At 44.7% G+C, this 21825-nt stretch overlaps 1 protein-coding gene across 1 annotated transcript in view; it reads left to right on the forward strand.

Moving 5' to 3' along the window:
* Positions 1 to 1005: 1005 nt before the first annotated feature.
* Positions 1006 to 21825, forward strand: part of PAG1 (phosphoprotein membrane anchor with glycosphingolipid microdomains 1) — a 107423-nt gene continuing 86603 nt past the window's right edge. Inside the window, exon 1 of the mRNA XM_041464527.1 lies at positions 1006 to 1173. The gene's annotated coding sequence lies outside the window, so the exon portion shown is untranslated. The remainder of the gene's footprint in view (positions 1174 to 21825) is intronic.

The following is a 21825-nucleotide window of genomic DNA, read 5'->3' on the forward strand; positions in this document are numbered from 1 at the left end:
ATCACAATTTCCCAACTCATACTTTAAACTGAAAACACTACAGAGGCACCAAATGGCTATGACAGCCTACCACTCTTTATAGGACACCTGCAAGGCTTGAATAGAGCACAAGAACCGCTGGTCAAGAATGAAGGAATGCAGAGGTGGAACAAAAGTGCTGATTCAAGACTCCAGATGTGCAAATCTTCACTGACTACAGAAACCAGTTGGAGGTGAAAGAGTTGGTCTCTGGGGTAGTTGGGTTCTTTGCAGAGTCACCGTGTGGGATGTGGATACAGATGTTAGGGGTTTCACAAAGTCTTCTTGATTCTAACAGAATCATTTGATGGGAACTTTCTGCAAGAACTGTGAAGCCACCAGTAACTATGCCGAGGTTCCTTTTGCCAAAATACCTGTCTTCTTTAGTCACGCTCACTTAACGAGGAAAAAAGAAACAAACCACCAAAACCCAACACCAGGATGGTTCAAGTCCTCCTTTTTTCCTCCTTTTCAGGCTGGCCACCGGAGCATCCTCCAGCCGCGCAGCCCCCAGCGCAGCAATCGGGGCGGCGGCCCCAGCATCCGCCGCCGCAGCGCCGGCCCGGCTGCAGCTGCTCTCCGCTGCTCGGGGGCGGCCAAGACCCGTCGGGGCCGCGGCGCTGCCGCAAGGTGGGCAGCGGAGCAAGGCGCTGCGGCGGCAGCCGAGCCCCCGCAGCCTCCGCAGGGGCGCGCCGGGCCGCGCTGTTCTGCTGTGCTCTGCTCTGTGCTGTTCTGCGCTGCTCTGCTGTGCTCTGCGCTGTTCTGCTGTGCTCTGCTCTGCTGTGCTCTGCGCTGCGCTGCGCTCGCTGCCGGCCCGCGGCGCCGCCGCCGCACGCATCGCCCCGCTGCCGGCTGCCGGCGCGCGGGGACATGCGCAGTGCCCGCGCCGCGCTCCGCGGCCGCGCTCCGGCCCCTCCGCCGCCTCCCCCGACCCTCCCGCCGGGCGGAGGAGGGGGAGGGAGAGAGGGGGAGGAGGAGGAGGAGGCGGGTAGGGAGAGAAAAGGAGAGGAGAGAAGAAGAGGCGAGAGACGCGCCGCAACTTGCTGCCTCTCCTCCCTCCTCTCCCTGGCCGCGCCGCTGCCCGGCCCCTGCGGGCTGCGCTCCGCGGGGAGCGGCATCCAGGGACGCTCCGCTCCGCGGGGCCGGCGCCTCCCGGTGAGTTGGGGGCGGTGCGCGAAGTTGCCGTGTCTGTGTTTTGCGGGGTGCTGGTGCAGTCGCTGCGGGGGCCGCCGCAGGGCTGCGGGGCTGCCCCTGCGTGGCCGCGGGCGGCGCTGCGGGCGGTGCTGCGGGCGCGGGGAGCGGCAGGAGCGCTCCCAGGTGCGGGGCACGGCCCGGCGGGGTCTGCGGGGAGCGGGCTTACCGCGCCTCCCGCTGCTGCCAGCCAGCCCCCTAACCCTATTTCCATTGAAATCCTATTAGGCAGTGACAGGCTCCAGTTCGTTTCACTGTGGCATCTGCTCTTGGGCTTGGAAAATCTTTAGGAGGACGGGGTCGCTGGGGCGAGCGGGGTCTGCTCCTGGAACGGCGCAGATTGTCCCTGACGCCTCGTGTGCCGGGTGTGCTGCGCGGGGCTTTCGGCTCTCGGTGCTCCGGAGAGGGAAAGGAGAAACTGGCCCACGGTCACACCAGAAAGTTGTGCAGCTGGAGATGCGACGGACGCTAATGGGCCGGTTAGCTAAATAAATAAACATAGTGATTTATAGGTGTCTGAACTACAGTGCTTTGAACGATAGAGCTCTTCAACCTTTCTTCCTAATCTCTTCTTCAGAGATTTGGTTATAAGGAGAGTAACATATCGTCTGTGGTGCTGAACACACGAATTGATTACGTTTGTGAAAGGAACGGCCTTTGAAATAATTCTGAGCCATTAAGCAATAAATGCAGAAAAAAGAGTGAGACAGAGAAAGAGCAAAGAAAAAAATATTGGCAGAAAATATTTCCCCCTTCACAGCAGCCTAGGAAGCCTTGCAGCTGTGCTTGATTAACTTTTATCCAGAGTTCTTATTTTATGAAATTAAACTTCAAAAAAACAAGCGTGCTGTGTGAAACCAGAGGCAAATCCTCCTTAGTCCTCTCAAAGTCTGTCTGTGTTGCAGATAAATGATGATTGGAGCAGCATCTGTTAACAGAATTTGTGGAAGCAAACACTGCTAAAGATATCCAGTAGGTAAATGGAAGTACATTGTTGTTGTATTTGTTTCTCTTAGATGATACAGAACAAGACATTTCAAATTCCAGGGGGTTTTATTTTGCATCTTTAAAAATTTTTCAGGTGCACAGCTTCATTATTGCAAAAGTGCCTCCCGTAATTGGAAAAGTGATTAATTCAGGTCTTATTTTTTTAACAAAGGCCAAATTCTGCAGCCTGTGGGGCATCTCCTGAAGGGGGTGTCTTTTGCACTCATCGAAAAAGAAAATAGTACAGCATGTGTAACACCATGTAGGCCTGAAGTACTAGAGCAATTTTATATTTAACCAGCATTTCAACACAGATTTTTATTAACATAAAATCAATATTCAGGTCAGCAACTGGGATCTGCAACTTCCAAATAAGAACCTGATCTGGAGGCAATGCGTTGCTCATATGAGTAAAAGTTATGGGATGTGACAGTCATCAAACTCTCCCATCTTTTGTTTGGCTCCTTTTATGAGATGTCATTTAATGAGGAAAAGAAACAGGTAACCCATTGTGTTTTAAGACACATTGCTCCTCATAGGCCTCATTGCCAGGCATTTGAAAGTGAATGTGGCTTTCAATCATGTATTGTGTACAAATGACTACTACGAGATAACTTAAGTTCTGAATTTATTCTACTATTAAAGTTCTATTGATCAGAAAGTGGTGACTGGATTCCAGGTCCTAAATAAGGATGATCTGAGAGTTAATTTATATTTTAGGGAGCACTGAGGAGTCCACAAGAAAAGCCATCAAGCTTTTCTTGCTGGATGTGCAGTGGCCATTAGTTTAAGGAACTCTCTTTCTTGGGGCACTGGGAACTTCATTGACACACAAAGAGTTAAATGAATTTATCAGCTCATTGATGCCCATGGTGAAGTGCTGTAGAGTTCAATGGCTGGAACAGGACAGTAATTTTATCTCCAGTAAGAATGGGGATAGAGAACTGAGGGGCTTTTTCAAAGCAGTTCCAAACCCATGTAGTTTGTAACTGTAAAATATAATGCAAGAATAAGATTAATAGACTCAAAACTCAAAAAAAGAGGACTCAAAACAATGTGACAATTAAAACAATTAATCATTCAAATAACATTACCCATGCCCCTACGGCAATGCCTCTGCTTCCAGGTCTCGAGAATGGGGCAGGTTTCGGGTAGAGCATGCAAGGAGCATCCCTGGAGCAGCAGTGGGGAGGGGCAGGTGTCCTGCAGTGTGGTGGTTGTGCTGGTGCTGAGAGGGAGCCCAGGCAGGGTGAAGGAGTGCAGAGGGTTGCCATTCACCCTCATCCCAGGCTGCTAAGCTGAGATGGGGAGTGGTCCCCTCCCATGCTCAAGGGTTTGCTGAATGTATGGTGACTGCTGGTCCAGACCCTGTATGGAGCCAGCAGGGGAGAAGTGCTGGGTGAGGCCCAGGTTGCACAGCCTGTAGCTTGCAGGCAGGCTGCCCTGGCTGCTTGCTGCCCATCCCAGCATCCCAAGGATGCCATCGGTAGCAGGCCTTATACTGTGTATAGTAATGCCAAAAAAGTTCTGGTGAGGGAAGAAGCTCGATTTCTTCCATGGGAAAATGGGCCATTTGTAAATGTTCATATGATAAGGTGCTGCTTGCATGGAGTAAAAGGCAAGCAGTGTACAGTCATTTGTGCAATAATACGAGAAGTAAACTCTAAATTTTGAAATCATTATGCAGTCATGTGAGCTCATGAAAGACCTGTGAAAGCTGCAGCACAGATGAGGAAGCTGAGTCCTGATTTGACTGCCAGTTTACTGCAGGTAGTTGAGATGTCCTTGGTTGCTGTTCCCCTATCTCCACCCTGGTACTCCTCATGCTCTGAATTGCTGTGCTGTGCCAGAGGTTCTCCATGAGCCACTCCTTCCCCCTGGTCCTTCACCTCCCAAAATCCCCATGTGCCATGCCAGCAGCGGTGCCCTGCTTGTGAACTGGGGTGAATGGCAGCCTGCAGGTGTTCAGTGACTCCTTCAAAGCCCCAGACTGCAAACCCCACTGCAGTTTCATTCTGCTTCTCTTCTGTGGTGAAGCAGTTGTTTTTGGCAACACTGTGCCCTCAGTTACCTGGGCAGGGGTGGACGAGGTGCAGGTGGTGGGACCTCCAAAGCTTGCTCCTGAGAAGTTGCACCAAGTGCAGCTGTGAGGTGGGTGACAAGTGACAGGAGGTGTGCCTTTGCTTCATGGATGTGATATAACCCAGTTTTAATTAAAGCAGCCACAGCAGATTATTAGGGTAGATAAATACTGCCTTGTTACAGCCCTCTTGGGTCGTATGTAAGCAGTATTCGTTTTAGAAAGGATGAATGAATAGTCAGTGTGAAGGATAAAGATCAGCATTGTTAATCACTCTGGAAGTCTTCCGTGGGAAAGTGTAAACTCATGAGGAAAGATAGTGCCCATAAATGTCATTTAAATATTTAAATAACTTGAGGATAAAATTTTGATAATAAAGGCATGCAAGCACCAAGTTATGTTTGGGTTCCTGTCAAAGATAACTGGGACTTGTACAGTTGGCTTCGATCATTGAATGGCTGTGCTTCTACTTCATACTTTGCTAGCAGTAATGAGGAGCTCATCTTCAATGCCACCCGTGGGGGGAAAAAAAAACCCCTAATTTTTCTTGTGATAGTGCAGAAAAAAACTTTAGAAACTTGGGAGGAAGGATATGTTTGCTTAAGATCTTGAGCTTCAGGGGGAGTTAATGCTTCCCTTGTGGTGTTTGTGGGTAAGCAGTGGGCCAGGTGCCTTTACTGGGGCTTGAGTCAGGGGCACTGAGCATCCAGCTGCAGTTTGCTGCTGTTGATACATCTGCATGGTGAGAAGAATGACTCCAGGTGGGAAAGAGTGGATTTCCACCCCCATTAATAAGCAGAAATTGTGCATCTACTGTTCCTTGATTTTGTAATTCTCACTAAAGTTTCTTTTGCCCTTTCATACCTCTCAAAATGCCTTACAACAGTTGGAAAAAAAAAATCTGTGTGCTTTCATGTAAATGTGATGAGGATGAGCCTTTGAAAATATATCTAGCTGATGTTGATGAATAAACAAACTTGGCCAGGGTAAATCTTTTCATCTAACTTCAAGAGCCACGCTGTAATGAAGTAAATATAGATGTACTTAATGGGCTTCTTTCATCCAAATATATAGCAAACCCTTTAAAGTAATGCAAACAAGTCTAAAATGGATTTCTAAGTGGCTTTTTATTTTTTGTTTTCTTAATATTGGAGCGGTTTAGTCTACCCAGGCTAGGCCAGGAGTGGAGCTTGCTCCTGGAGCTGTGCAGATGCTGAGGTGAATGCTGGCCTAAGGGGGAATGGGCAGTGGGAATGTCAGAGTCTCAGCTCTTCTCCTGGGGTGCTGTGCAGTAAAGGCAGGAAGTGCTCATTCCATGTGTGGTTTAAAATGTCCTGTTTGATGAGTGTCTGCCCAGACATTTCCCTTTGGAAGGCAGCTTGCAGACCTGTCTCCAAGAGGCAGGGGACCTGCAGGGCCTGCTGTCTGTTCCCCCTTGGCCGTGCTCAGCCCGGGCAGCACCAAGAGCTCCCCAAGCTCAGGATGACTGGCTGCACTCCTCTGGGGCCACCTGGGCATGGTGTGCCACTGCTTGGCCAGGTGCAAACCTGACTGCAGGCTTGCTCTGCAGGACATATCCTGGAGTGCCCCAGGTGGGGTTCTGGCTCGGAGTACCTGGGCTGGGGGTTAAAGGTGGCCTTGGGGCCATCAGAACACCTGCCACAGACACAGTCACTGAGGTGTGACTGCAGTGGTGGTGGTGACTTCAGCAGCATCCTGTTGGTTGGAAGCTGTGGGAAGCTGGAGCTCAAAGCATGGTTCTGTAGATCTGGGCATTCACTGTGTGCCAGTGGATTGGGTTTCATTTCAGGTCTTGCAGGATGACTTTTTTCAATGATAGCATTTGTAAACAGATTACTGACTTTTTGTGCAAAGCATGTCTTGCACATACAACTGTTTGGTTTCACTGCCCTTGCTTGTAAAGAGTGTATAATGTTTGCCTTTCCCATATCATGGGAAGAGTTTTCACATCTTGTCTTTAAAAAGCGCAGTTGTAAAACAATTTTACTTTTAAAGGAAGTCTTTGTTTTAAAAAAGATAAACCCTGCTCTGGAGAAAAAGACCTTTACTTGGTCTTACCTTTTCTTAATAACAAAACTTCAGATCCATTTAATCCTGTTGTGGAGTAAAATCCCTCTCACAGCTGGGCAATATTAGAATTTGAGTATTAGACTATTTAGACATCTGCATCAGCATAATTACAGAAAGTCTTTAGGATGAGATTTTTCTTTGCTGAGATCTTGATGAATGGGAAATACTGTAAAGAATGTTTTCTATGAGTCTTAGAGGACTTTTGTGAAAGATATTTAAATCTAGGAGACCATTGCACTTTGAAAAACATAATGGTGATTTACTAATGTCCAGACTGAACTCGCTGTTTGACACCTTGAATAATCAGACCAGTCCAGTTTAGATCGCGTCTTGTTGTGTTGTGCCGTGTGTACAGAAGTGAAATATATTAAAAACTGCTCAGCTTCGTATGTGTTCATCTGGGGATTTGCTCATAAATAATTGATAACCCTCTGAAACAAAATCTCTTCATTACTCCGTGGATTGCTCACCTCTTCCCTCCCGCGCTCATTGTTCTCGCGGGCGGGGGAAGAAGGAGGCGCTGCTTTAATGAAGGTGCACGTCAGCCTTGCTGCTCCTTCCAAAGGTCATCCAGCTGAACAGTGGCAGTGAAATGCTTGACAAAGATAAACATTTTATGGAGATATGTGGCATTCCAGTGTTTTAAAGGAACCACTAAGCTGCTGTATTTAAGACTTTGCATCCTAGCATAGTAGCAGTGTGTACGTTGAATTACTAAGTCAATGAAATGTTTGCATCTCGTGTGCTGCAGGACAGGATGACAAAGTAAGGGTTGTTTTCTGTGCAGTACCAATTATAGCTGTAATATTTGATCTTTCATGATTTCTTGCTTGATCTTTCATGATTTTACTGTTAAGGATACCATTAAATATCCTTGCTCAGACTGTTTGCTGCAAATGGGACAAGTCTTGGTGAGCAGTGCTTTTTCATTGGAGCCACAGCGAGTTCCTATTTACCGAACATTGATGCATAGTGATGAATTTCCTTTTCTGCAAAACGAGAACCATTCTGTGTCCACTGACCTAAAGTCTGAGTTGATCTAACAAAATCTTGTTTTAATGGAAAAGGTGTCTTAATGTAAGTTCAGTTCATCTTTTTGATGACTTGATTGCTTCAGAGTTATTAGCCAGATTCTGTAAGTCTTTAAAGGTGCTAATACTTGCTGGCATTTAATAGCCCTAACTATTGCTAATGTACAGGAGATGATCAAATCACATCATCGAGAGAGAGCCCTAACAAATCTTAAAGCCATTTTAATGGGAGGTTTCAGATGTTACTCTTTTTAATTGAAAGGTGAATGGTATAAAGGCTTTGTCAGACTGCTGTTTCTAGATGGCAGCACTTTCTATGGACTAACTGGAAGTCCTAGGGTGCTGATCCCAGCTTTCAGCTTCAGGATTCATAGCTCAGACTCTTCCTTTTTTACTTGGCAGCAGCATGCATCTGTGGTGGAGTCTGGATTTATGTCCTCCAAAGAAATATTGGATCAATCAGAGAAAATGAAAATGATTTTGTGAAATGGTAATCACATTCTGGTTGGTACTGGAAAGAACAGAGCCTTTGCTCCTTCTCTAAACCACAAGATTAAGCTTGCTTATAAAGGATTAACAGAGCTCTCTTCTGTTAATTCGTAGTGGTGTAGGCGAAGTGCTCGATTCTACATCAGTGGAAAATCCATTATCAATCAATGGGAGTTTTGCAGCTGAAGCCAAAGGGATTAGAGGCTCATCGTTCACAAGTGACTGAAGGAGAGAAAGCCCTGGATATGCTTGTTGCCACACAGCTGTGAGCCACTGCTGGCGTGTGCCCACGAAAAATGGCAAAGGAAGGTGTTTGCTTGCCTCGGCTGGGCTGTTTCCAGACTGTGAAGGGGCTCGTGCCACGGGGCAGGGCTGCAGGGGGAGCTTACCTGGGGTGCTGCCGATAGCGGGCTGTTCCTCACGTCCAAGCAAGGTGCTTTCAATTGGAAAAGGCAGAGAAGGGTAACCTGAAGCCTTCTTCTAGAGCTTGTGCCATGGTTGGGAGAGAGTTAATGAGGATTCAGCGAGAGTCGGAGTTAAGAGCCATGGAAGAGGGGTTCAGGTTTGGGCATAGGGGGTGCAGAGGAGCCCTGGTGCCATGCTCTGACACCTGCCATTGCTCCGGCTGCCACCCAGGCATGCTGGCTTAGGAGGCTGGAGTGTGAGGGAGAGACAGGAAGACGTAGCTGATGGGGTTGCTAAAGAATTTGCTGCTGATGGTGTTGTGGGTGATTTGCTAACAAACCGCTCTGTCTCCAGAAGTTTGTTCCTTCAATGAATAACAGCTACTTTTCCTTCTAGGAGTGCACAGACCAACATTCAGACAGTCAGAGCCTGCAAACTAGAACTCCTGTGGTTGCAGACTTACTTTAGTTTGGAATATTCACCAAGCACATTCTGAAATATAGTTTTACTTTCTTTTGAAATGCTTTCTTTTGAAATGCTTTAAAAATAACTGTGATCCCAAGCCTAGCTGTGTGGAATAGCACAGTCTCCGTGGCCTCTACTGCAACATTTGGTAGCTACTTTAACACAAATGGAAGCAAATGCTTTAAAAAAAAAGCTATTCAAGGTTAAAATTACAGAGTAAAAAATCAGTTTTTACAGCAACTTGGTAAATGTACGTGTATTGTTTTGATCTGTTATAATGGGCAAGGTTGTGTCATTTAGTCTGGCAATTACAGAGATTAAATTAGTTTTCCTTTACTCTTGTTAAATGCAAAATAATTGAACACACGCCATGGAAGGTTGGGGCTCTCATGTTTGTAGCTTCATCATTTATTAATCTAACACATTAAATGAGAGGCTTTATAGATTTGCTTGCCTAAGGAAAAAAAAAGAAGAAAATATAGAAAGGCCAAAGTGGATGTGTACGTATTCTGTCTCCCACTTTGATGTGTTATCAAATATTGCCTTATTTTTAATACACTTTGTAAGAAAGGACACTGCTTTGCCCCCAGAAGGGTAAATTGTGACCTCATGTTTAAATAGTCTGAGTAAGCTCATATTTGTGTAGGCAAAGTCACTTGTGCAGTTCCCTTCACACTCTACATATAGGATGTAATGTTGTAATCAGACCAGCAAAATAAGCTACAAATGAGAACCCTGTAAAAAGGTATATTTTGGAACTATCTCGACCATCTTAATTGACTCCCCTAGTTATAGAAGGAGCTGTCCCTTCCCCTAGCTCAGCCTTTTCAGGAGGTGGTGTTGGCAGCGGTGCAGTAACAGCTCTGTGGGGGCAGAAGTGCTCTTCTTTCTTACCTTCATGTGGCTGGAGGGGATTTGAAAATTGGTTATTTCTCTCTGTCTCTGCATCTCCAAGTAACCCTGACACTGCCAGCCGTGGATTAGTGAAATAAATCCCTCATGTTTGTACTGAAGTGGAAAGCATAAAGAGCATTTCCTGCCTTTTCCCCCCCTTTTAATGTGTCATTTGCTGGCTGGCACAGTGACCTCCATTTCGTGACTTGTGAAGGGACTTGTCACAGAGCTTTTCTCTGTGGGTTAATTAGTCACTCAAGGGAGCAGCAGCATGTGACATTATGCATGTGGACCTGAGATAAACAGTTACCTATGGACCACCTATACTGAATGTGTACTTCAAATATTATCTGCTAATGCACTCTGACTTTTCTAATATGATTTTCTTTCCCTTCTGTATGATCTGTTTTCTTAATTATGTCCTTGGTAATCAAAAGGGATGCAAATATCTAGTCACCTTTTGGTATTTATAAGTATAACTGAATTTGGAAGAAAATATTCCTGGCAATTTAGTACATGAAATTTCCCAGTTCATTGGGAAATGGTGTTATGCTAGTAATGTAGAGGTACAACAGTTTGGTTTTCCAGGGTATCTTGGGCAGTTTGTCAAGTCTTTTAAATTGTTCCAGTCAATTATATTGGCTGAAGTGCAAGAAATAATTTATTTATTTTTTTCAATTCTTGAAGATTCAATTTCATACTCTTGATTTACGTTTTGATATCAATTGTATATTTTAATTTGTGTGAGTGAACCCTGAAGCTCTTACTCACTTGTGACTCCATCTTTAATTCTGCTTGACAAGTCCATCTCATTCCTAGAAATCTAATATACCAGGAACTGATTAGCATTAACAGTCATGTGAATGACAGGGGAGGAGGTGATATCTGGGTCTGGTGTGGGGCCTGACCAGCTATGCTGATTTAATGGATGCTGGTTTCCAGGTGATCCTGTTATCATTCTCCTCAACTGGTTTGGCTAAAACCACCCCTGAAGAAGAGCTGGGAAAAGCAAACTAGAGCAGAGGATTGGTTTCCCACCAAAACAGAAAGCCATTATTATGAGGCATAATTAGGTATATTATTTACTTGGCAAAGCAGGCAGGCAGCACATAACTCAGCATTTCTGTGTTTCATGTTTACTCAGCACTCAGGCATAGCATGTACAGTAACATGGTGCTGTTGGTTCTCAACAGGCACGTCAGCATCTGTAGCTGGTCTGGGAACAGAAGCCCAGGCTGTGAAATGGGTGATGGAACTTCCAAACTCCTGTAGGGATGGCCCCAGGAGCTGGTTGTAGCTACCCTGAGACATCAAAGCCCTGGAGATTGGGACCTCAGGTTGGGAACCTGGAAATCCTTGGTCTGATTTTTGTCACTTTTTGCTTCTCCCAGCTGTGGGAACTACTGAAATATTAGTTCTTGGACAGTGGTAAAATTAGCACAAGTTGTTCATTTTAATCAGCAGTAAATATTTTATTCAAGAAACACAGTAAACAAGGAAACTTGTTTTAATTTGGTTTTCTGAGCTAGGCAGAAATGATACATTGCAGTGGTGTGATTCTCTGAGAAGCAGAATTTCCAAGTCTTGGCAGTTTCCATGTTCCAGCCAGCATGATATGTGCCTTGCTCCACAGAGCAGGTTTATTTCCTATATTAAGTATTTGCTTGTATAATTAATTACGCTGGTGCTTAAAAACAAGCAAGCACTTTAAACAGCAAAGGCTTTCTTTCATTGGATTCTAGAAGTGAGGAAAAAACCCAACCAACCCCCCTCACCCAAAAAAAATCCAAACCTCCAAAACCAACCAAAAAAGTGCACACAGAAAACCCTTGGAAATTTCTGGGCTTTAGATGTCTGTCCACAGGCAATAGGAAATTGATTTTATGAGGTATAACTCTAATGTTTTAGTGTTTATCATTTAATCAAAATTATGCTCCCTGCAGTTCATCAGCAGCTGGCACTTAAAAAGACTGAATTCAGAAAAAATAAGTGTGAAGATTGCTGTGGGTAAATGCTCAGGACAAGAGCTGTGAGATTGATACCTTTTAAACACCTGGCTACCTGGTTTTATTAACACTCCAGTACCTGTGGTGTGTGTCTTCACCAGCCTGATTGCATGCAGAGAGGAGCAAGCTCTTGCAAAGAAATTACTGCTGTTAAGTCAGGTGTATGGTAAAGAGGGAGGTTTTGGTGTCAGGGAGAAGAGCAGTGCTGCTTTCTCTTCCTTCCTGTATCTGGTGTTTCAGTTTAGCAGAAGAGGTATGCTGGGGCTGAAACTTAAACTTGAGTTTTCTCACCCTCCTGTTTGATCTTCTGCAAAGGATTATTGTCCCTCAGCTCCGGGAGTGATGGTGTTTGGTACAGGAGAGGGTTAACTTCCAAAAGCACAGCCTGGCAATTCAGTGCCTCTGGAGCTTTAAATGAGGAGATGCTGATACAGTGCAGACTGCAGAGTGGGCCCTGCTGGGGCATACAGCCAGCATGGGACCAAGGATCCCGGGTCATCCCGTGCTGACCAGAGTCTGGCTTCCTGCTGTGGCTGGCCCCAGCTGGGCAATGCTGCCTGCAGGGCATGGCACCTTCTGCTCTGCTGCACAGAGAGAGCAGCAAGGACTTACTCAGAGCTGAGCTTCTGAGTGCTAGGTGCTGGGAGCAGGGGAAGTGCTGAGTCCTTCCCATGGGGAGGAACACCCCAGGCACCAATATGGGCAGGGGGACGACCATTTGGAAGGCAGAAAAGGTAGAGGGGTTCTGGTGGACATCAAGTTGAACATGAGCCAGCAAATGAGCCCTTGTGGCAAAGAAGATAAAGTGTGTCCTGGGCTGCATTAGACAAAATCTTGACAGCTAGTGAAGGGAGGTAATCCTGCACCTCTTCTAGGCACTTGTGAGGCCACACCAGTTCTGAGATCCCCAGTACTGAAGAGAAATGCATATTGGAGGGTGTCCCACAAAGGGCCTTGAAGATGATTAAGTGACTGGAGCATCTCTCCTATGAGGAGAGGCTGAGAGAACTGGGACTGTTCAGCCTGGAGAAGAGAAGGATCAGGGAAGAGTGCTGTCAATTTGTAGATATATAATAGATATAAAATACCTGAAGGGTGGGCACTAACAGGACAGAGCCAGGCTGTTTTCAGTGGTGCCCAGTGCCAAGACAAGGGCAATGGGCAAAACCAGAAATACAGGAGGTTCCTTCTCAACACCCAGAAACACTTTTTTTTTTTTGTGTGGGTGGCTGAGTACTGGCATAAGTTTTCTTGGGAGGCTGTGGAGTCTCCATCCTTGGTGGTATTCAAAACCCACCTGGACATAGCCCTGGGTAAGCCCTGGGAGGTCCTTGTTGGGCAGGGATGTTGGATCAAGTGACCTCCAAAGGTCCCTCCCCACCTCACTCTGATTCTGTGACAGCACCAGCTGCACTCTTTAGAAGCTGTGCTGGATGGGCTATACCTCCTTCTTTGCAGACACAGGTTTTTTAAGAGACCCTGTTCTAAAATAACAGTTCTCTAGTTTGTTTTTTTAAAAATTCGCAAAAGGTTCTCCATTCTCACTGAAAAAAAAATAGTGATATACTTCTCTCTCAGTTTGGTCCCACTACTTCACCTTTAGTTTTTAAAATATAAAATCTTCTACATGTTCCCTGGATTGTAAAGCAGAGGAGCAGTATCTCCTGTCTCCTGTTCCTGCAGGATGTTACTGCAGGAGCAAAAAGAGCAGTTACTTATCACTGTTTTGAATACGCAGGTGAAAAATAAGGGAAAATCTCATTCTTTGCAGAGACTTGAGCCTGTAAATGTTGGACAAATAATGCTTATTGTACAAACTCCTTGTCTTGCTTTGTTGAAGTATATACTTTCCTTTAAAGCCTGTTGCTTACCAACTGTTTTCAAGCAATTTGTAGCTGGCATCATGTCCCATGTGCCTCCACAGCACAGCACATGAGGTGTTGAGCTTGGCTGTCATATTGATAGGCCTTTAGCAGTATCATACCCAAGGCTCAAGGCAGGAGACTTTTATCAACACGAGCCGACAGGCAGGGCATTTGTAAACCACAATGGTTAGGTGTGCCACTGCATGTTCCCTCCTCCTGGTGAGTTAACACCCCTGGAAGCAAACCCCACCAGATGTGCTGCTTTTGATGCACGGGGGAGGAGTGGAGCTGTTATCAGGGACCTCGGCCTCCTCTCCTTGCCTTGCAAGCTGATTTGGTATTAATTACGGGCATAGCTTTAATCTTTGTCAACAGTATAGCAACTGTAGCATTACCCTTGGACTGTTGATGTTCAAATTTTCTTTATCTCCTGATTCTCTGAAAAACTAGGACTGAAGTATTTTGTATATAAATTTACTTTGTATTCATGGTTTTTAAAATTCGCTGAGAGCCTGATCTTAGACATACCAGCGCTCCCTTCTCAGTGTAAATATTATTGCTCTGTGCAATCCTTGGGGACTGTGGTAGGCTTTCCAACTCAGGCATCGTTTTTTGAGGCAAAAGAGGAGCAGTCTTGCGATAAGTTGTGTGGTTCTCCCAAAGGAGAAGGAGCCTTACTATTTTAGGTTAGTACGAAATCCAAGCCTTTACATAGGTCTTCCTCAATTAAAGGCTCATAAGAGCTCATGTGCTATTTAAGATTTTAATATGCTTGCAATAGCAAAGACTTCAAAAGAGAAACAGCTGCATGTGTGACAGAGTGGCTGAGATCTCAGTGAGCTGCAAAATGGGTGACTGTCAGAACTCAAGACATCCCTCTGGATGCCCGGGATGGCCCGAGCCCCGGATGGGGGGCTGGGGACTTCTGGCAGGAAGCCAAAGACACTTGGGGTTTTGATCCTAACCCATGGAACAAATTACCAACCTTGTATGAAGAATCACAAGTCACAGAAGTTTAAGTAGAGTGAGAATGAATTAATCACAGGGCGAAAAGTGGAATAGGGGTCTAGGAGGCAAGATGGAGGGATTTGGGCGTTGTCCTGTCCTTCTTCCTAGCCTCCGTCTTCTGGGTGATGTTGGCAAATTTGGATTGGTTTAGAATAGAAGTAGAGAGTCTAACATAAGTGATAGGTATTGGAAAATAATGATAAATAAAGTACACGTAGTTCATAGTATAAAATGTGGACACCAGCCTGGGGGTGGGCAGAGGGAGTGTGCCCTTGACAGACCTGCTAGAGAGAACTCTGTGGGTCCGAAAAAGAATGTTTTAGATAAGAGGCAATAAACAACCTTGTGAACCAGAGCCGAAGAATTCCGACTCTTCCAACCATTGGGCTGGGAAAAAAAGGACTCTTGGGGTCATCCTGACCAGAGGAAACGCGAGAGGTGACAACTTCTTTTTACATCTGACCTAGGAAGTGGATGTAGACATAGGTAGGAACAACTTTAGCCAAGAGAAATATCCTTCCTCCAGAAAAGAGATTTTGTTCTTTGGCTTTGGTACCTACAGTGTGTCATAAAGGAAGAAAAACGCTTGGGAGGATTGGTGTTCGTATGGTATTTTAGTTGATTTAAAAATACTTAGGAATGTTCAGAAACAGACTTTTTTTGTTAGCCACAAGGTTGCAAATGTTGACAGAGCAATAGCTACTGAGTAGATTTCCATGATAACTGAAAATGTAGATTTGGTGTTGCTTTTTAATTTGTATGTTATGCCGTATGGTGGTTTTGGGGGGATTATACATATGAACCCATGGTGCAGAGAGGTAACTGCATGGATGCAGTGACACTTGGTGCTACATTTGCTCTTTATTATACAGGAGGTACATTTATTTATAGTTTTAGTCATGTAAAAATGTTGCAGTCCTAAAGCTAAATAGAAATATTTTGGTATTTGTGTCTTTTTATTGCAACCAGTTGATACAAGTAAGACACGCTAATATCTGTAGCTAGTAAGAAAATAAATTGGGGTTTTTTTCTGTTGTATATTTTATTTACCTTATGTGGCTGCACATGTGACTCAAGCAATGAACTCAGGAATAACACTGCTGTTGCATTTAAGCAAACCTGTAATACAAAGAAAATGCACTCCAAGTCTTTGAAGAGTTTCAGAAAAATTCTGAATTAGTGTGTAAAAATGTACCTTTTAACCTCAAGGGCTTTTTATACATTGAAGTACTTGTCCCGCACACAAGTAACAGCAGATCAGTTGAAAACAGGAGAAAGTCAGAAGAGAGAAAATGAGTATCCTCAGGCTCAGCATGGGAAGCTGCTTAAACACATTGTGAAAGTCACTTAAGGCATGTGTATATAAGCAAGCAGAAACAGTGGTCTGCTGAAAGCACAAATGTTAGGAGTTACTCAGACTACAGAAATAACCTCAACCGATGGGTATCTGCCCCTAATGATTCCAAAAAAAAAAAAAAACCAAAAAAACACAAAAAAAACCAAAAACCAAACCCAGCCAGACTGTGTTGAATTGGATGCAAGCTGAGCATGAAGATCTGAAAAAGACTTTGAAGAGTAAAGAGTTTGCAACATAAAAGAAAATGATGAACTGTGTATATATCTGTGAAAAGGTTGGTACCTGTAAGAGCACTGGAAGGCATGCAGGGTCACCAGGCAGGACATCAGAAAAAATAACTCAGTTGAATTGGTCATTGCAGGTGGAATTTGGGCAGGTGTTGTGTTGGGTTACAAAGATGAGAAGGTGTCAAACTGCTAATGTCTCAAAACAGAAATGCTGAAGAAAGCTGGAGAATTGAAAATTGAATACAGAGGTGTAGCCATGTGTTGTACAGAGCAAGGCCAATGTCCTGAAAAGGCATCACTGCTGGCAGAAAACATACCACACATGTGGATGGTGTAGCTGTGATTTGTGAGTATGAGGAATGGATTTCATTTTTAAAACCCTGAAATATTTGACAGAAATTAGGTGGTGATTTTGAACAGGCTGGCGGTGACAGTCCTGGGAGGCTGTGGGTAAGCAGGTGGACAATTCCTTTCGTCAGCCTGCTCCAGCTCCCTCCTTTTGACTTCTGATGCTTCCCTTCCAGGTAGGTGAGCACAGCAGCCCTGCTGCCTTCTGTTCTTGTTGTCCTGCCTGCAAGCCCCTAACTCTCTCCACACTCTAAGTCCATCCTCCCCCAAACCTAGCTCATTCTTGATAAGATATTAATCTTCAGTTTTGCTGTGATTTGTGGAAGTGGAGAAAAATAATGTGAAAAATAGGTGCTTGGCCTTCTGGATATTTCATGAGAAGGCTGTATTATTTGTAAATAATTTATGACTTTGAAGCCACAGACTTCCTCCCCAGATTATATGTCTTGTATAACTGAACTGTGTGATTTACCTTAAATTGCCTATCTGCCATGCATCCCGAATCTTCTGTACAGCCTTCACCCGTGGATGAGAGATTTGCATAAAGTGATTTCTTCATGTAAATGTGATCAGGCTGCAGCTCCAGTATCTTCTTGTAATGGATGTACCAATCCCCTTGAATTGGGCTAGTGTCTATCTTGGTAATTGAATCTATTTGTTTGTTGCTATAGTTTTGGGAGTTGCATGTACTGACACACTTCTGCTGCAGCCTTTGTAGCCTTTCCTGATCATGAGGCTTCTTGGTAAAAAAACAAGAAGCAAGCATTGGGATGGGGGTTGGTCATGCTGCAGCTCAGGCTGCAAGAGCTGGGGGGCTCCCTGGGGACACCCTGGTTATCTGTCCTGGTGCTGAGCCAGGAAGCTGCCCCGCCACCCTGCCCTGTGGGGACACCCTGCCCAGGGCCCGGACAAGCAGTGTAATTGGAATGGTGCATAAGCCAGAGAGATAAGGAGCTCTGCTGCTTTGGTCATGTCAGTCAGGCTATGACATGGGCTTGATGCAGCCTCTGAGGTGCCAGACTGTGTGAAGCCTCTGCCTGAGAATAAAACAACCAAAGCATCTCACAGATTTTTCCTGCAGTCCTCTGTTCCCTGTGCAGACTGTCCCGCGTTTGTTTGGTGTTTTTTACCCCTAATCACTGGTTTCGGCTGACTCCATTCCTGGTCTCACGATCTTGTTTCCCTTGCCTCACTTTCCTTGCTTTGATTCCTTTCTGTTTTTCCAGCTCCTTTTGTACCAATCTTGTCCCAGCTTCTGTATTCTTCCTGGCACCCCCTCTTTCCCCTCTACCTGAAGCATGAATAAGTGAGCTAATGAGACACAGGCCAACTTCCCCAATTACTTTGTGTATGTATGCATATGTATGGCCTCACCCACTGCCTTGTCTCTCATCCTTCTGTCCTTTTCTGCAGCAGTCTCTTGAGGATGGGATTATCTTTGAGTGTGTATTTAGCATATTTTCACTGCCACAGTGTGAATAGCATTGAGTAATGGTATACATGTTTTGAAAACCTAGAGCTGTGTTGTAGTCTTCATTTGGGCTAGTAATGCCTGACAAGTGACCAGGTAGCCTAGCTTGTCATCACCTTCAGTAAGATGTTTTCCTGCATTCTGGTTGTCATTGCATAGTTTTATATTTTTGAAGTTGGAAGGGAGGATAAATGAATAGTCTGTATGGCCTCTAATAATTTTTTTCATACTAATGTTAATGTGTTCTGAGTAATGGTTTATGGGAAGTATCTGTTAATTTAGGTAATGGGGATAGTATTTTGATCAGGTGTGTGGTAAATGCAGAAGTTGGAGGGTATTTTTTGAAGGCTTCTCCATCTTTCTATAATTACCAGTTAGATAATAGGAACTTGCCAGATTCAACGTGCTAATGATTGCCTTCCAGCTTTGAGAGAGACAGAAATTATATGCTAGCAGTATCTGAACGAGAATCTGCTTTGGTAATGTAATAAAACATACAATACTGCACTCTCTTGCCATTGCATAAACATCCATGAATATGTCCTCGGTCTTTCAATACAGAAAGTAATGAAGATGAAGCTAAATTTACTTTGGGAGTACTCAAATGGCTATTGATGGCTTAGGAATGCTGGGTTATCAATAGTAGATGAACTGCTTTGTTGTTGTCTGTCACTTTGCAGGGCTGCCTCATGAATCATGTTTAGATAAAAGGTAAATGCTCTTACTGTCCCATTTTGCTGTTTTAAATTGCTATCTTTCCAGCCTTGTCTGCAGATTCCCTGAAGCCAGCGAGAGCTTGCTGCATCCCTGTGCCTGAAATGCAGGGTATTTTCTTAGTGGTGCCTTTTTTCCACTGGCTCTGGACTGTGCTGCCTGATTAAAGGCAAGTCTCCTAAGATCCCAGCATGTGACAGTGATCTGCTGAGCTGTCTGTTCCACAGGCACTGCTCAGAGCTGGGCCTTTAGGAGGACAGTAAAGAAAACTGTGTGGACACTATTCTTAAATATATCACATACCCTTGGTTGGGTCTAGACTAATGGGGAAGAAAGCACTTTGGGTGTTTTGCCACCAGCTGCTCTATTAGTTGCCTCTTCCTGTATCTCACTTTCAAAGGAATAATTTCCAGGACACTGATCCCTCTGGGATGAAGAGAGTTCTGTCCAGTATTTTCTTCTAAAATTCAGTCAGTATGGTGGATTATTACAGAAGACCATGGAGACCTTGTCTTTCATATTTATTACCATTGCACTGGGAGTGTCTAAGCAAAGGAGCAGTCTGAGGTAGCAGATAACCTATGGGCAAAGGAAAAAATAGTAGTAAATGGTATAAGATGCAGCAATAGTATTTCTAAATCTGCAGGAAGTCATCTAATTCCCAGTTAATATAAAACATGCCTAAAATCACTGTCTCTTTTGAAGTTGGTGTCTTTGTTTCAGAAGTAAGCCGTGCAGCCCCAGGTGGTGTGAATTTACTGGGATGTTGCTACAGAAAGGTTTCTGGAGATACAGGACAGGAACCTTGCCTGTTTGCTCAGGAGCTGTGAACCAGGTCACGTGATGGTGTGTGGAGCTGTGTGTACCCAGCAGGAAAGGGAGGAAATTCTGGGAGAAAGCTTTTGTAAACTCTCTGTGATTTATTCTGAAAAACCCATCAGTTAGATACTGCTGTTAATGGTGTGTTATACTGGTCAGTGTTAGGAGTAAGAGGTAAGGCTCTTTCAATAAAGAAATAAATGTCACCATCATTTTTTCCAGGGATCTACACATCAGTTCTATGCATTAAAATGGACAAAGACTACAGCATAAGGGGGTGGTTGTGTGCTTACCAGTTACTGTGGTAATAATTAAGGGCACACTTAAATCAGTGGGCCAGTGAATACCAGATCTGGGTGTGCAGTGTGTATGAGTGAAACTGAGGCGGGTGTGCCAGCACTTCTTGTCTCTCCATCCATTGCATCATGGTTTCTGCAGAAACAGTGCCTGGATGAGGGGTTCCAAGGGAGCCCCCTTCACCCCTGATCTGTAGTGACAAGAGCATTTCAGTATTTCTGGCAAGTTATGGGCATTTGTTTACTTAGGTGGGTGTTTTTTTTCCTTCTATCACAAGCATAAAAAGATCTGCCCACCCATCTCATGCAGTTTGCCAGCTGTGTCCCTGTCTTGTCCAGCAGAAGCTAAGGGTCATTTTTTTCCCAACCCTGTGGTAGTACTTGGAAAGCAGGAGGCACTTCAAGGATGGGAGGTATCAGTGCCCTGCTGAGCTGTAGCTGGCTCCTTACAGCCTCCTGCTGATGTTGGGTGTGAGAGATCACAAGGCAGGCCAGTCTGGTTTTCAAAGGACAGTCAGGGCCCCGTGGCAGACCCTTGAGCCACTGGCATATTTAAAGAAGTCTGTTTGAACAAAATCCATAGCTCATGTAGATTGGTGTCACATCCTTAAAAGGGACAGAGTGTTACCATTTCACATTTTAAAGAAGTTTCCTGTAATGTCTGTTCATTTTATTGCTCTACTGCTTTGTGCCATTGGTGCCAGCAGAGATGAGAAATTAGGTAAAGAAAAAAATATGTTCTAGCCCAGTTGTCCCTAAAGTGAATGTGTTACTGTGGCTGGATTGCTGCACTCAGTCATGAGCCTGGCTCTGGACAGGAATATGCTTTTGTGATACAGACTCCTTTGTCTAGTTCTGCCAAAAGATGGTCTCTTCTGACCTTCTGCTTTTGACTTAGACCTGTTTCCTTTCTACTTCTGCATTGCTTGTCTTTTCCTAAGCCTGATTCTTGAATGTTTTCCTCACACTTACAGCTCTCCAAGTGTATTTCTCCCTGCAGCCGCTGTTTTCATCTTAACAATCTGTTGTATATTTTTCTTTTTGTCCCAAAGGACTTTTGTTACTTTCCTGCCATTCTCTTGATGCCCTGTTGCTGCCAGTCTCCCATCCAGCCTCCCAGGTCTGTGCTGCTGCCTCCTCAGCTCTGTGTCCTGTCTCTCTGCCGAGCCAGTGCCAGTCTCCCCTTGTACCAGCTGCATGTTGGATGGGACTCAGCTCACCCTGTTCTCATCCATGTAACTCCTGATTTCACTCTTCTTTTTCACCCATTTTTTTCTTTGTGGATTTTGCCTAGATTGACTGACTCTTACCATCTTTCCTCCTTTCTCCTGTGCCTTCTTCCTTCCTGCTTTTCTCCCAGATTCCCCAGATAAACTTCCTTGCCCATTCTTATGCATCATCTTGCCAACACCTCTCTCAATCCCAGTTTTCCCTCTTTGTCCTTACTTTTTTCCAATTTCCTTACTCTTGTTCCTGTTCTCAGAGGTGTACATCTGTCTCGTTTCAGAAGGCAGTAAAAAGCATCTCTCTGACATAAAGCTTTTTCCTGGGTCTTGTCAAGTCATTTCTTCAAAGAGTAGAGATGCTTGAGCTTCTCAAAGAAAAAGACCTTTCAACTTGTGCAGTGAAAAGTGCTTTTCTTAGGCTTTTTTTTTCAGAAACATGCATTGTTTTAGTGGAGATACCCAAAACTACGTTTAGCATGAAGCTGCATTTTTTTAACTATTGAAAATTATCAGGAAAGGGGAAAGTGGCCAACAACTGTAAGAGGAAGCACCACTGCTACCCTCACCTCCTGTAGTTATCATCACAAAATGCCAGTTTGAGTTTGAATGTCTTGAAAGTCCTTTTCACAATATATTGGCAAGCACATAGTCTTGGAAAGAGTTAATATGATGCTGCAAATTTTCCAAGGGTCCCAGTAAAGTGAGTTGCCCAAGGAGGAGGCAGCACATGAGCAGGAACTGCTGCCTGCCTTGCTGCTTTGGAAGTGTTAGCTGAGGAGTGAGAGCCCCTCTTAGGAGCTGGGCATGGTCTGTGAGTCCCGTGATGCTAAAATTGCA

Source organism: Pyrgilauda ruficollis, unplaced genomic scaffold (genome assembly GCF_017590135.1).
Source record: "Pyrgilauda ruficollis isolate IOZ18807 unplaced genomic scaffold, ASM1759013v1 scaffold18, whole genome shotgun sequence".
Taxonomy (NCBI): Eukaryota; Metazoa; Chordata; class Aves; order Passeriformes; family Passeridae; genus Pyrgilauda; species Pyrgilauda ruficollis.